We start from the raw sequence: 10,934 nt of genomic DNA, 5'->3' as shown, positions 1-10,934 counted from the left end.
AGTGTGGGACATCCCGCTCGTGTGGGAGATCCCGGGAGTGTTGGACACCCGGGGCGTGTTAGCGGGACACCCCGGGAGTGTGGGACACCCCGCTCGTGTGGGACACCTCGGGAGTGTGGGACACCCCGGGAGTGTTGGACACCCTGCTCGTGTGGGACACCCGGGGCGTGTTAGCGGGACACCCCGGGCGTGTGGGACACCCCGGGAGTGTGGGACACCTCGGGAGTGTGGGACACCCCGGGAGAGCGGGACACCCTGCTCGTGTGGGACACCCCGCTCGTGTGGGACACCCCCGGGCATGTCAGCGGGACACCCTGCTCGTGTGGGACACCCGGGGCGTGTGACCGGGACACCCTGCTCATGAGGGACACCCCGGGTGTGTGGGACACGCCCGGGCATGTCAGCGGGACACCCTGCTCGTGTGGGACACCCCGCTCGTGTGGGACACCCCCGGGCATGTCAGCGGGACACCCTGCTCGTGTGGGACACCCGGGGCGTGTGACCGGGACACCCTGCTCATGAGGGACACCCCGGGTGTGTGGGACACGCCCGGGCATGTCAGCGGGACACCCTGCTCGTGTGGGACACCCCGCTCGTGTGGGACACCCCCGGGCATGTCAGCGGGACACCCTGCTCGTGTGGGACACCCGGGGCGTGTGACCGGGACACCCTGCTCATGAGGGACACCCCGGGTGTGTGGGACACGCCCGGGCATGTCAGCGGGACACCCTGCTCGTGTGGGACACCCCGCTCGTGTGGGACACCCCCGGGCATGTCAGCGGGACACCCTGCTCGTGTGGGACACCCGGGGCGTGTGACCGGGACACCCTGCTCATGAGGGACACCCCGGGTGTGTGGGACACGCCCGGGCATGTCAGCGGGACACCCTGCTCGTGTGGGACACCCCGCTCGTGTGGGACACCCCCGGGCATGTCAGCGGGACACCCTGCTCGTGTGGGACACCCGGGGCGTGTGACCGGGACACCCTGCTCATGAGGGACACCCCGGGTGTGTGGGACACGCCCGGGCATGTCAGCGGGACACCCTGCTCGTGTGGGACACCCGGGGCGTGTGACCGGGACACCCTGCTCATGAGGGACACCCCGGGTGTGTGGGACACCCCGCTCGTGTGGGGCACCCTGCTCTTGAGGGACACCTCAGGTGTGTCACTGGGACACCCACTCGTGTGGGACACCCCGCTCCTGTGGGACACCCCGGGCATGTCAGCAGGACACCCTGCTTGTGTGGGGCACCCTGCTCATGTCATTGGAACACCCTGCTCGTGTCATTGGGTCACCCTGCTCGTGTGGGACACCCCGGGTGTGTGGGGCACCCTGTTCTTGAGGGACATCCTGGGCGTGTGGGACACCTTGCTTGTGTGGGACACCCTGGGCATGTCACCAGGACACCCTGCTTGTGTGGGACACCCCGGGTGTGTGGGACACCTCAGGCATGTCACTGGGACACTCGTGTGGGACGCCCCGTGTGTGTGTGTGTGTGACACCCTGCTCATGTCACCGGGCTTCTGAAAAGCTCGGGTGGGACGGGACTTACAGAATCATCCTGCTCCACCCGCTGCCGTGGGCACAGACACCTTCCACCGCACCAGGTTGCTTCAAACCCGACCAACCTGGCACCTTGCAGAATCTTCCTCATCCTCAGGGCACCTCTGCGCCCACAGGACGTTCCCGTTCTCAGAGCTCCTCAGTGCACAGCCAGGACCTTCTCCATTTGCAGAGTCCTTCAGGGCACTCCCAGAACTTCCCCATCCTCAGAACTGCCCAATGCACCCCAGGTCCTTCCCCATCCTCAGGGCACCCTCAGAACTTCTCCATCCTCAGAACTCCCCAGTGCACAGTCAGGACATTCCCCATTCTGAAAGCACCCCGAGGTCCTTTCCCATCCTCAGAGCACCTCTGGGCATCCCCAGGTCCTTCTCCACCCTCAGAGCACCCGCAGTCACAGCCATGGGGTGAGCACCTGCTGGATGTGGAGGCCCGAGGAGCAGCAGGATGGAGGTAAAGCTGCGTGTCTGGCCTTGCTGCCCGAGTCCTCCCAGCGAGGGAGGCTCTGGACACGCATTTCCCAGCCTGGCACGCGCCCCTGGCGTGGTGCTCACGTGCAGCCGCCAAGGTCAGTGACACAGATCCCTCCAGCTGCAGCACATCCGACACCAGCGTCCAGCCGGGCTGTGCTGGAAGCTGAACCACCTGCTCCCACTAAAGAAGGTGTTGGAGGGGCCTGGGGGTTTGTTTGAGTGCTCTTTGTCTTGTCCACAGCAGACTTGTCCCTCACACTGATGCCCAACAAGCTGGCTTTGGGGAGAGACAAGTTTCTGCCCAAGCTGTTGAAGCCCTCATTGCTCGATCCTGTCTTCAGGAGAGAGGGATGAGAGAGCAGCCCCACCGTGCCCATGGGGAAGCAGAGAAAGTGGCAGATCTCGAAATTAAACAACTTGAATGAAATATCACTGGAATTCCAGCCCCAGCCCACCCAGAGAGGCCTCAACACCTCCCCTGGGTGCCCCAGCCATGCCCTTTCCATAGCCGGGGTCATTTGCTTCTGCTCTGCCTGCACAGGGAGGCTGCCACAGTCAGTGCCACCGATCCTGAGGGCAGGAATGGAAGTGGAAAACTCCTCCCAGCGCTTTTCAGCAGGACTTGCAGCTCAGCCAGCCCCGGTACTGCTGTGGGCCTTCCTCATCTCAGGCAGGTGTGAGCTCCCCGTGGTTCCCAACTCATCCTGTGCCCTCCAGGCACGAGGGCTGTGCGAGTCCTGGGAGCTGTTTTGGGTACTGCTACAAGACAAATTGCCTGTGCAGAAGTGTTTACAGGTATTCCCAAGCTCCCAGCCCTCCGTGCTCAGGCAGTAATTGCCAGGCAGCTGACAGGGAGAATTTACTGCCTGTTGGTGTTCACAATGCAAACTCTCCCTGGGTTTGCTTCCCTTTCCTTTGCTTCCCTGTTTGTTTTCTAATACAGTGTTGTCTGGCCTGAGTTTCTTCCTTATTCTGAACATGTGCCTGGCAAGCTCAGGAGGAAATCCAGGTGAGGTGGGAATGCCCAGGTATCCCTGCCGTTCCCACATCAGCCATTCCCACCCTCCAGGTGCTCCTTGTGCAGCCACAGGTGACCCATGACGTTCTCTTTGTCACATTTGGAGCTGTCACATTATGGCCAGGGGCAGAAAGGAGTGGGGAGAGCTCTAATTCCCAGTTCTACCAATGCTCTACCTCCTTCAAACATTCCTCTGGCAGAAGAAAAGGAAACTTTCAATGCCTGTCCCTGTCACCCTCCCAGTGCTGCTTTCAAAGGCCAATATTGGATTCCCGGTAGGATATAAATCTACAGTCTCTGTTCATTCTCACTTCTGACTCCATTCCACATGGAATCTCCCTAAATACACATCTCCATGTGGACAACTCCCCCCCTTTTTGGGAATCCCTCCCTCCAGCTGTATTTAAAGCTGTCTCAAGACTCCCCAAACATCAGCCTGAGCCTGAGTCCATTTTGTCCATGATGGGATTTGCTCCCAGCAGAAACATTTGACCCTGAGACCTCATAAACCCATTCCCAGGTGGATGTTTGATATCCCTGGGATGAGATCTGAGGGCCTGAGGGTCTCTCGTGCACATCAGCAACACAGGTAGTGACTACACCTGTCTGTCAGACATGTGTGGGCATCTCATGGAGCATCCCAGAATCCCAGAGTCATCAGGAATGTGGGAAGAGCCCTTCAGGACCATCCAGTGCCACCAGCATCACCCCAAAGCCTGTCCCCAAGGCACATCCAGACTCCTCTGGGACAATCCCAGTGACTCCAAACCTCCCTGGGCAGCTCAGCCCAAGGCCTGACCACTCTGCCAGGGAAATTTTCTGTCCCAGTCTCCAACCTGAGCCACCCCTTGTGCCATTTGAGGCCATTTCCTCTCCTCCTTTCCCTGCCCCTCCTGTCAGGAGCTGTGCAGAGCAGTGAGGTCCCCCCTGAGCCTCCTTTTCTCCAGGCTGAGCCCCTTTCCCAGCTCTCTCAGGAGTTTTCCAGCCCCTTCCCAGCTCTGTTCCCTTCCCTGGACACGCTCCAGCCCTACCAGCCCTGCCCTCTCCTGCCCTGTCCATCCCTTTATGGAAGCTCAGGATGATCCCCCCAGATATTTAGCACCAATCTAAGGTGTCCACCATGTCTGAGCTCCCTTGAATCTCACAGGTTTAGTTTTTCCTCCAAAAGCATCCAAAGACTGTAGGAAATGTAATATTTAGTTTTTAAAAGCACAGGGTTAGAGAGGATGGTTTGAACAATGAGTGGTGATCATGCCCTGAATAATCAGGAAATAAAAACTCCCCTAACAGAGATTTTATTTACTTTATTTAAGTAATAAGTGCCATGCAAATTGTCCTGACTTTTTCATGCTGCAATTTGGGGAAACCACCCCCTCTGCATCCTGGTGTCTATCCCATCCATCCCTATCCCAAAGAGCAGCACAGAGAGCATGGATGAATAATTCCACCCTTAATACATCACCCTTTGTAATAAAGCACAGGTAAAAATATGTCCTCCTGCATTCCATATACATAATGCCAAGGTTTTCTTTGGGAAAGGTGTTGGGAATGTTTGAGGCTTGTAGCAAAGTGGAGCTCTTCTTCCAGGGAACAAGGACAGGACAAGGGGAAATGTCCTCAGGCTGTGCCATGGGACGCTCAGGTTGGATACCAGGAGCAATTTCCTCATGGAAAGGGGGCTCAGGCCTTAGAAGGGGGTCACAGCTTGGACTCGATCATCTGGGAGGGCTTTTCCAACCTCAGGAATTCTGGGATTCCATGAAAAAATGCCCTGCAATATCTCAGAGGCTCCTGACAAAGAAGCTGGCCCAGCATAGCAGTTAAGGGTGAAAATGAAATAAAAATTGGCACTTTTAGAAGCTCAAAATCACCATTCAGAACTTCTCTAAGCACAGCTATTTTTGGTTTTAGCAGTCTCCTGGCTAGGCTGTACAAAACCTCATTTTTCACCAAGTCCTCTGTGCACCGCAGAAAGCCAATTCTCTGATTAAAAACTTTAATTTCCACCTATGGCATCTCGCTCAATATCAAAATAAAATCAAAATTGAACACAGGTTTAGGACTGGGATGTTGGTTACCTCCAGCGCCAGGTCAGGAGAGATATTTGGAGGTGCTGGTAGGAAACAGGAATTGCCTGTGGAAAGAGGAGCTATGGGCAGGGGTGCAGGACAGGTGCAGGCCTGTTCTCCCTGCTGTTTCCTCACTTCTCCAGGAGGTTTGTCCATAAACACCACACATTTCAGGTGGGTTTCAGATTTAGGACTAGGGTCTAATGAGAGGATGTAAAAGGAAAAGGAAGGAGAATAAATGGGAAAAGACTGGGATGAAGAAAGGCTTGATTTGAGGAAAATTAGGACAGGGAAAGATGGGGTAGTACGAAAATGAATGAGCTAAAAGAGAACAGAAGAATCATGGATTTGTGTGTCCAGAGGAGGCTCCAGGATGAGCAGAGGGATGGAGCAGCTCTGCTGGCAGGAAAGGCTGGCACAGCTGGGATTGTTCAGCTGCACAGGAGAAGCTTTGGGCTGAGCTCAGGGTGGCCTTGCAGGGCCTGAAGGAGCCCCAGGAAACCTGGAGAGAGACAATTTCCAGGGGATGCAGGGACAGCACACAGGGCATGTCTTCAAGCTGAAAAATTACAGGTTTAGATCAGATATTAGGAACAATTTCCTCCCTGGCAGGGTGGGCAGGGTCTGGGATGGAATTCCCAGAGCAGCTGGGGCTGCCCCTGGATCCCTGGCAGTGCCCAAGGCCAGGCTGGACACTGGGGCTGGAGCAGCCTGGCACAGGGGAAGGTGTCCCTGCCATGGGCTTTGAGGTCCCTCCAATCCAAACATTCCATGGATCTGGGATCTCTTCTCTTGTCACCTCCCTTTGGCCACCCCAAAGCTTCTCCTCTCCAGGTGGATAATCCCAGCCCTCCCAGCCTTTACTCCATCCCTCTGCTCACCCTGGTGCCTCCTCTGGAACTGCTCTAGCAGCTCCGTGTCCATCTGCCACAATGTGTTGCTTGCACACGATGGAAGGAGTTCAGATTCTTTTTGCTGTTTACTTTTAAAAAGCTGCATAATTGCACACATCCAATCTGCTTTAAATGAGGACTAGGTTGCAAAATCAATACCACATAATGAGGAGCGTTATTTCTCCTTCCTCTCCTTTGCATCTGCATATGCAAAGTAGATAATTGCCCACTTTTCTTTACCATGGGCTCTGTGCCACATTTATTTTTCAGGGTGGAGCCACTCTGGAGCTGTGTCAGGATGACATAGTGGAGGAGGCTGCTGTCTCCAGAAGTTTTTCCACATTTGTTTCAGCAGACAGAAGATGAGCAGTGAATTTGCAGGGGATTATATGGAAAAGGATGAGCTCTTGGGCTTAAACCAGCTGGGATGTGCCTTAGGAAGGGATTGAATCCCTCCTTCCTTACTTGGGTGGGGCTGCACGAGTCAGTTAAACCACACTTCTTGCAGGTGGCCATGAATTTCACCCTCCCAGTTTCTGAGTGTCTGAATTGACATTTTGTGGTCTCATTTGCAGAAGTGCTGAATGATCCCAGATGGAATAAATTCAATTGGTGCTACACATGTGAAGTGCTCTGAATGAGGAACGCAGCAACTTCTTGAAATATTCACTTGAACTCTTCACTGTCTCAAAGTCAGGAACCAGAATCTAAAGAACCTTCATCTGCAGGTAATTCCAGCCCATCCCAAACCCAACACACCCAGGAGGAAACAAAACCTGTTTATGGCTGATGGATCTTTTCCATGGAAAGGGGAGGAGGGGGCATCTTCCTGCTGTTTATCCTGATATCCCAGAAGTGTCCTTCCCAAAAAAACCTAAACCCAGGATGGCTGGGAAAGCTGTTGTGACTCTCCTGCCCCTCTCACCCTTCTCCTGAGTGTTAATGGCTCTGCCAGGTGGGACAAGGGGTCTCCAAAATTCCTGCCAGGAGGACACAGACAGTGGGACTGGACTCTGCTCCAGGGAACAGGGACAGGAGCAGAGGGAACGGCCTCAGGCTGGGCCAGGGCAGGCTCAGCTGGGTCAGCAGCAGGAATTTGCCCATGGAAAGGGTGCTCAGGCCTTGGCAGGGGCTGCCCAGGGAGCTTTGCAGTGCCCATCCCTGCAGGTGTCCCCTGGGGGTGGCACTGAGTGCTCTGGGCTGGGGACAAGGTGGCCATGGGGCACAGCTGGCACTGCCTGGGCTGGGAGGGCTCTGCCAGCACCAGGGATTCCAGGATTCTGAGAAACACAGCTGGGTGGTGGTGGGGGGAATGACTGTGGAGGGATTTGGGGCTCTGGAAGGGCCCAGATCTTCCAGAGAAAACTCTGGCACCCAGGGGATTTAGGTGTGGTTTGGGAGGTGCAGTCACCAGCGGGGCTCAGCTGGGTTATCCCAAATGCTGAGTGCCAGGAGAGCCTGGGGAAACAAGGGGCAGAAATGGCTCAACTAAGAAAAGCTTTGAACTGGCAGACAGGCAGGCCAGTGACGGAGTCCAAAAGTAACTGTAACAAAGTGTAGCTTGTGTGGAATACAATATTAGAGAGATACAAATGAGATTAGATGGGATTTTGGGCAGGAATTGTTCCCTGGCAGGGTGGGCAGGCCCTGGCACAGGGTGCCCAGAGCAGCTGGGGCTGCCCCTGCATCCCTGGCAGTGCCAGGTTGGGCATGGAACCTCGTGGAAGGTTCCCTGTCCATGGCATGGGGCTGGATGAGCTCGGGGATCCCTCCAACCCAAACCATTCCATGTTTTCCTGTTGAGGGAACAGCTCTAATGCACGAGCAGGCAGAGGGAGACTGGCAGAAGCTGCAGAGCCTCCACAGGCACACCTTTGGTTCCTGTGTCCCATCCTCTGGCCACAACTCAATTAAATCCCAATCAGTGGCTCGTTTACCCTCCAGTGTGGGCAGACACTCCAGCAAACTGGGAACAGCAATAAAAGCAGAAGCCTGTAAGAGTGAAAATTAATAAAATCAAAGTAATTAGCAAAGGGAAGAGAAAATTCCAGGTAGGTGTGGTAGCTGTCCTTTAGGAGTCAGAGCAAGAAAACTGTGAAAAACAGATGTGCTCTTCCTCCAGGATGGCAGGATGGGAAGAGGTGACACATGGAATGCCAAAATGATTGATGGCTTTTTCTCCTCACTCCTCAGCAAGGAGAATGAACAATGGTCCATTGAGTAACCACGAAGAACAGAGCAGAACATTTCAGCAAGTTGGGGTTTTTCCAGTCAGCCAGACCTGGCAGAATCCAGCTGAGAGGACACGGGGGACTGGCTGAATCCTAGAGGAATCCACAAGGAATCCCTTCCCACACCTGGAAAAAGGAAGAGCAGGAACAGGTGCTGCAGTCACCTGAGTAAAAAAAAAAACAAAACAGCTTGGGGAATGTCAGAGGAGAAAACAGCCCAACTTGAATTCCTGGAAATTTCTGGAAACAAATAATGAAACAAAGTTTTCTTTTGTGCATGGGAAATAATGAAATGATAAGTGGAGGCCAAGAATGATTTGCCAGGAACAAATCCTGCCCAGCCAGGCTCATTTCCTCCCCTGACAAGTAGCAGCTCTTATGGACAATAGATATTGCATATCTTGACTGGAGCGAGGCTTTCAGCACAGCCTCCGCTGAGGGAACTAAAATGAAACCATTGTAAGGTGGACTCAGCTGTTTGAAACATCAAAAACCCTCCAAGAGGGATTGTTGTTGGTGTGGAAAAATGATGGAAAGCATTTTTGCAGATGCCCTGCCCGGGGTTTGGGCCATTCCCTGTTTGCCTTGTGTTTTGGAGGATGAAGGATTGAGTGGAAAGTTCTACCAGGATTAACATCTTGATCCTTGAAGAAATGGTGTAAAAACAGCAGGATTCAGTGCAAATGTAAACTCGGTTTTAGGTAAGAATAAACCCCCAGTGGAAGGAGCCAACAAGGCAAAAAACCTGGACAAAAACTTGTGGGGATTTTGGAAGAGCTTAAGCTCCCTGGAAGTCAAAAACAGTGTGGGAAAGCAAGGATTGTCCTGAAATGTCTAAACAGGCTGGTTGGGATGTGTGGAATAATTCATGCACTCCCACTCAGCCCTGGGAAGGCCTGAAAGTGAAAAATGAATTATTCCCTCTGGTCACTGAACTGGAGAAACCCCAGCATGGTCTCCAACTTCCTCACGAGGCCAATTAGGGAAAGTCCTGAGAGCACAAAAAGGTGCTGAAAGTCTGTAAAAAAACTGACCCTGGAGGGAAATCTCAAAGATCTGGGTTTGGTTGTTTTAATCTAGAGAAAATAGGACAGAGAAGAAACATGATAAGAGTCTTCAAATATGTAACAGGTAGAAGGCAGCAGGAAACTCTCAATGCTTGGAGGGGAGCAGGGAGCTTCAACAATATCCAGAATTACAGTTTCTGCTGGATTTAAGGGAAAACTTCCCAGTTAGGGAGTTAAGGAAGCCTTGGAGGGCATTGAGGGCATTAAATGCAGCTGGAAAAAGTACCACAGATTATTGGTGTGTTGGGGAAGCCCCGAGGGAAGAAGTTTTGAGGCAAATGTACCTAGAAAGCTGCAGAAATGGATTTGAAAGGCTCAGGTGACATCTGGAGCTGGAGACATCCCAAGGGTGCTGTCCATGGATGAAGCATTTCTCAGCTCCCAGGAAGTTCTTTCCAGCAACCTCAAAACAGGAAAAAAAATTAGAAAAAATTAGCTCTAAGATGCAAACATTGAAAGGTTTCTAAGTCCCAGATAATTTCTTGAGATCTCTTTGTGCCTTCAATGACTGCAGACACAGACAGCGCCAGAATGGCTGAATTTCTGCTTCAGTGGTTTCTTGCCGCAGGTGAGAAAAGGGATGTTAAGCTGTGTTGGTGTCTTCTCCAAAAATATATAAATAAAGATAGAGAAGTAAATAAATCAATCAAGGCAGGCTGCGTCCTGTGCATTTGTGGCAAGAGCAGCCTGCAATCCCATCACCTGGGAGACAACCAGGGACTGGCACTGCTGCTCTGCCAGGGAACGAGAGGTTTTGTCAGGAACCTGAGGGATGGCTTTGGTTGGATCCCTCTGCAGACATTTAGGAGCCAAGGCAAGGAAATGAGAAGCAGCAGAGGTACAAAGAGCTGGGAAGGGGCTGAGGGAGCTGGGAAGGGGCTGAGCCTGGAGCAAAGGAGGCTCAGGGGGCCCTTGTGGCTCTGCACAAGTCCCTGCCAGGAGGGGACAGCTGGGGGGGTCGGGCTCTGCTCCAGGGAACAGGGACAGGAGCAGAGGGAACAGCCTCAGGCTGGGCCAGGGCAGGCTCAGCTGGGCCAGCAGCAGGAATTTGCCCATGGAAAGGGTGCTCAGGCCTTGGCAGGGGCTGCCCAGGGAGCTTTGCAGTGCCCATCCCTGCAGGTGTCCCCTGGGGGTGGCACTGAGTGCTCTGGGCTGGGGACAAGGTGGCCATGGGGCACAGCTGGCACTGCCTGGGCTGGCAGGGCTGTGCCAGCACCAGGGATTTGGGGATTCTCTAATTCTGGGAAATTGGCTGAGTTGCCACTTCAGCTCCTTCCAGAGGGTTCTGAGGTCGAGCTGAGCGATCCTCCCCGTGCTGGGGATGTGATAATGGAATTCCGTGCAATTAAAATGACGCCTCCCCCAGAAGCCTCTCTCTGCTTTTCCAGCTGTTTGTCCTCTTCTCTGGGCAGCAATTTGCTGCTAATAAATTGTGTTGTGCAAACAGAATATCATTCATCAGCTGATCCAATTCAATCAAGTTTAAACCCACATTTTCACCGAGGAATCCCTAACCCAGATTAATTTAGAAAGTGAGGGAGTTTGATCCCTTCACCCTTAGAAATCACACATGCAAAAGCCATGTTGCTGTTCATAGTGCTGATATCCAGCAGAAATG

Source organism: Onychostruthus taczanowskii, unplaced genomic scaffold (genome assembly GCF_017590055.1).
Source record: "Onychostruthus taczanowskii isolate IOZ18803 unplaced genomic scaffold, ASM1759005v1 scaffold192, whole genome shotgun sequence".
Lineage (NCBI taxonomy): Eukaryota > Metazoa > Chordata > Aves > Passeriformes > Passeridae > Onychostruthus > Onychostruthus taczanowskii.
Note: the sequence above shows the minus strand (reverse complement) of the source record.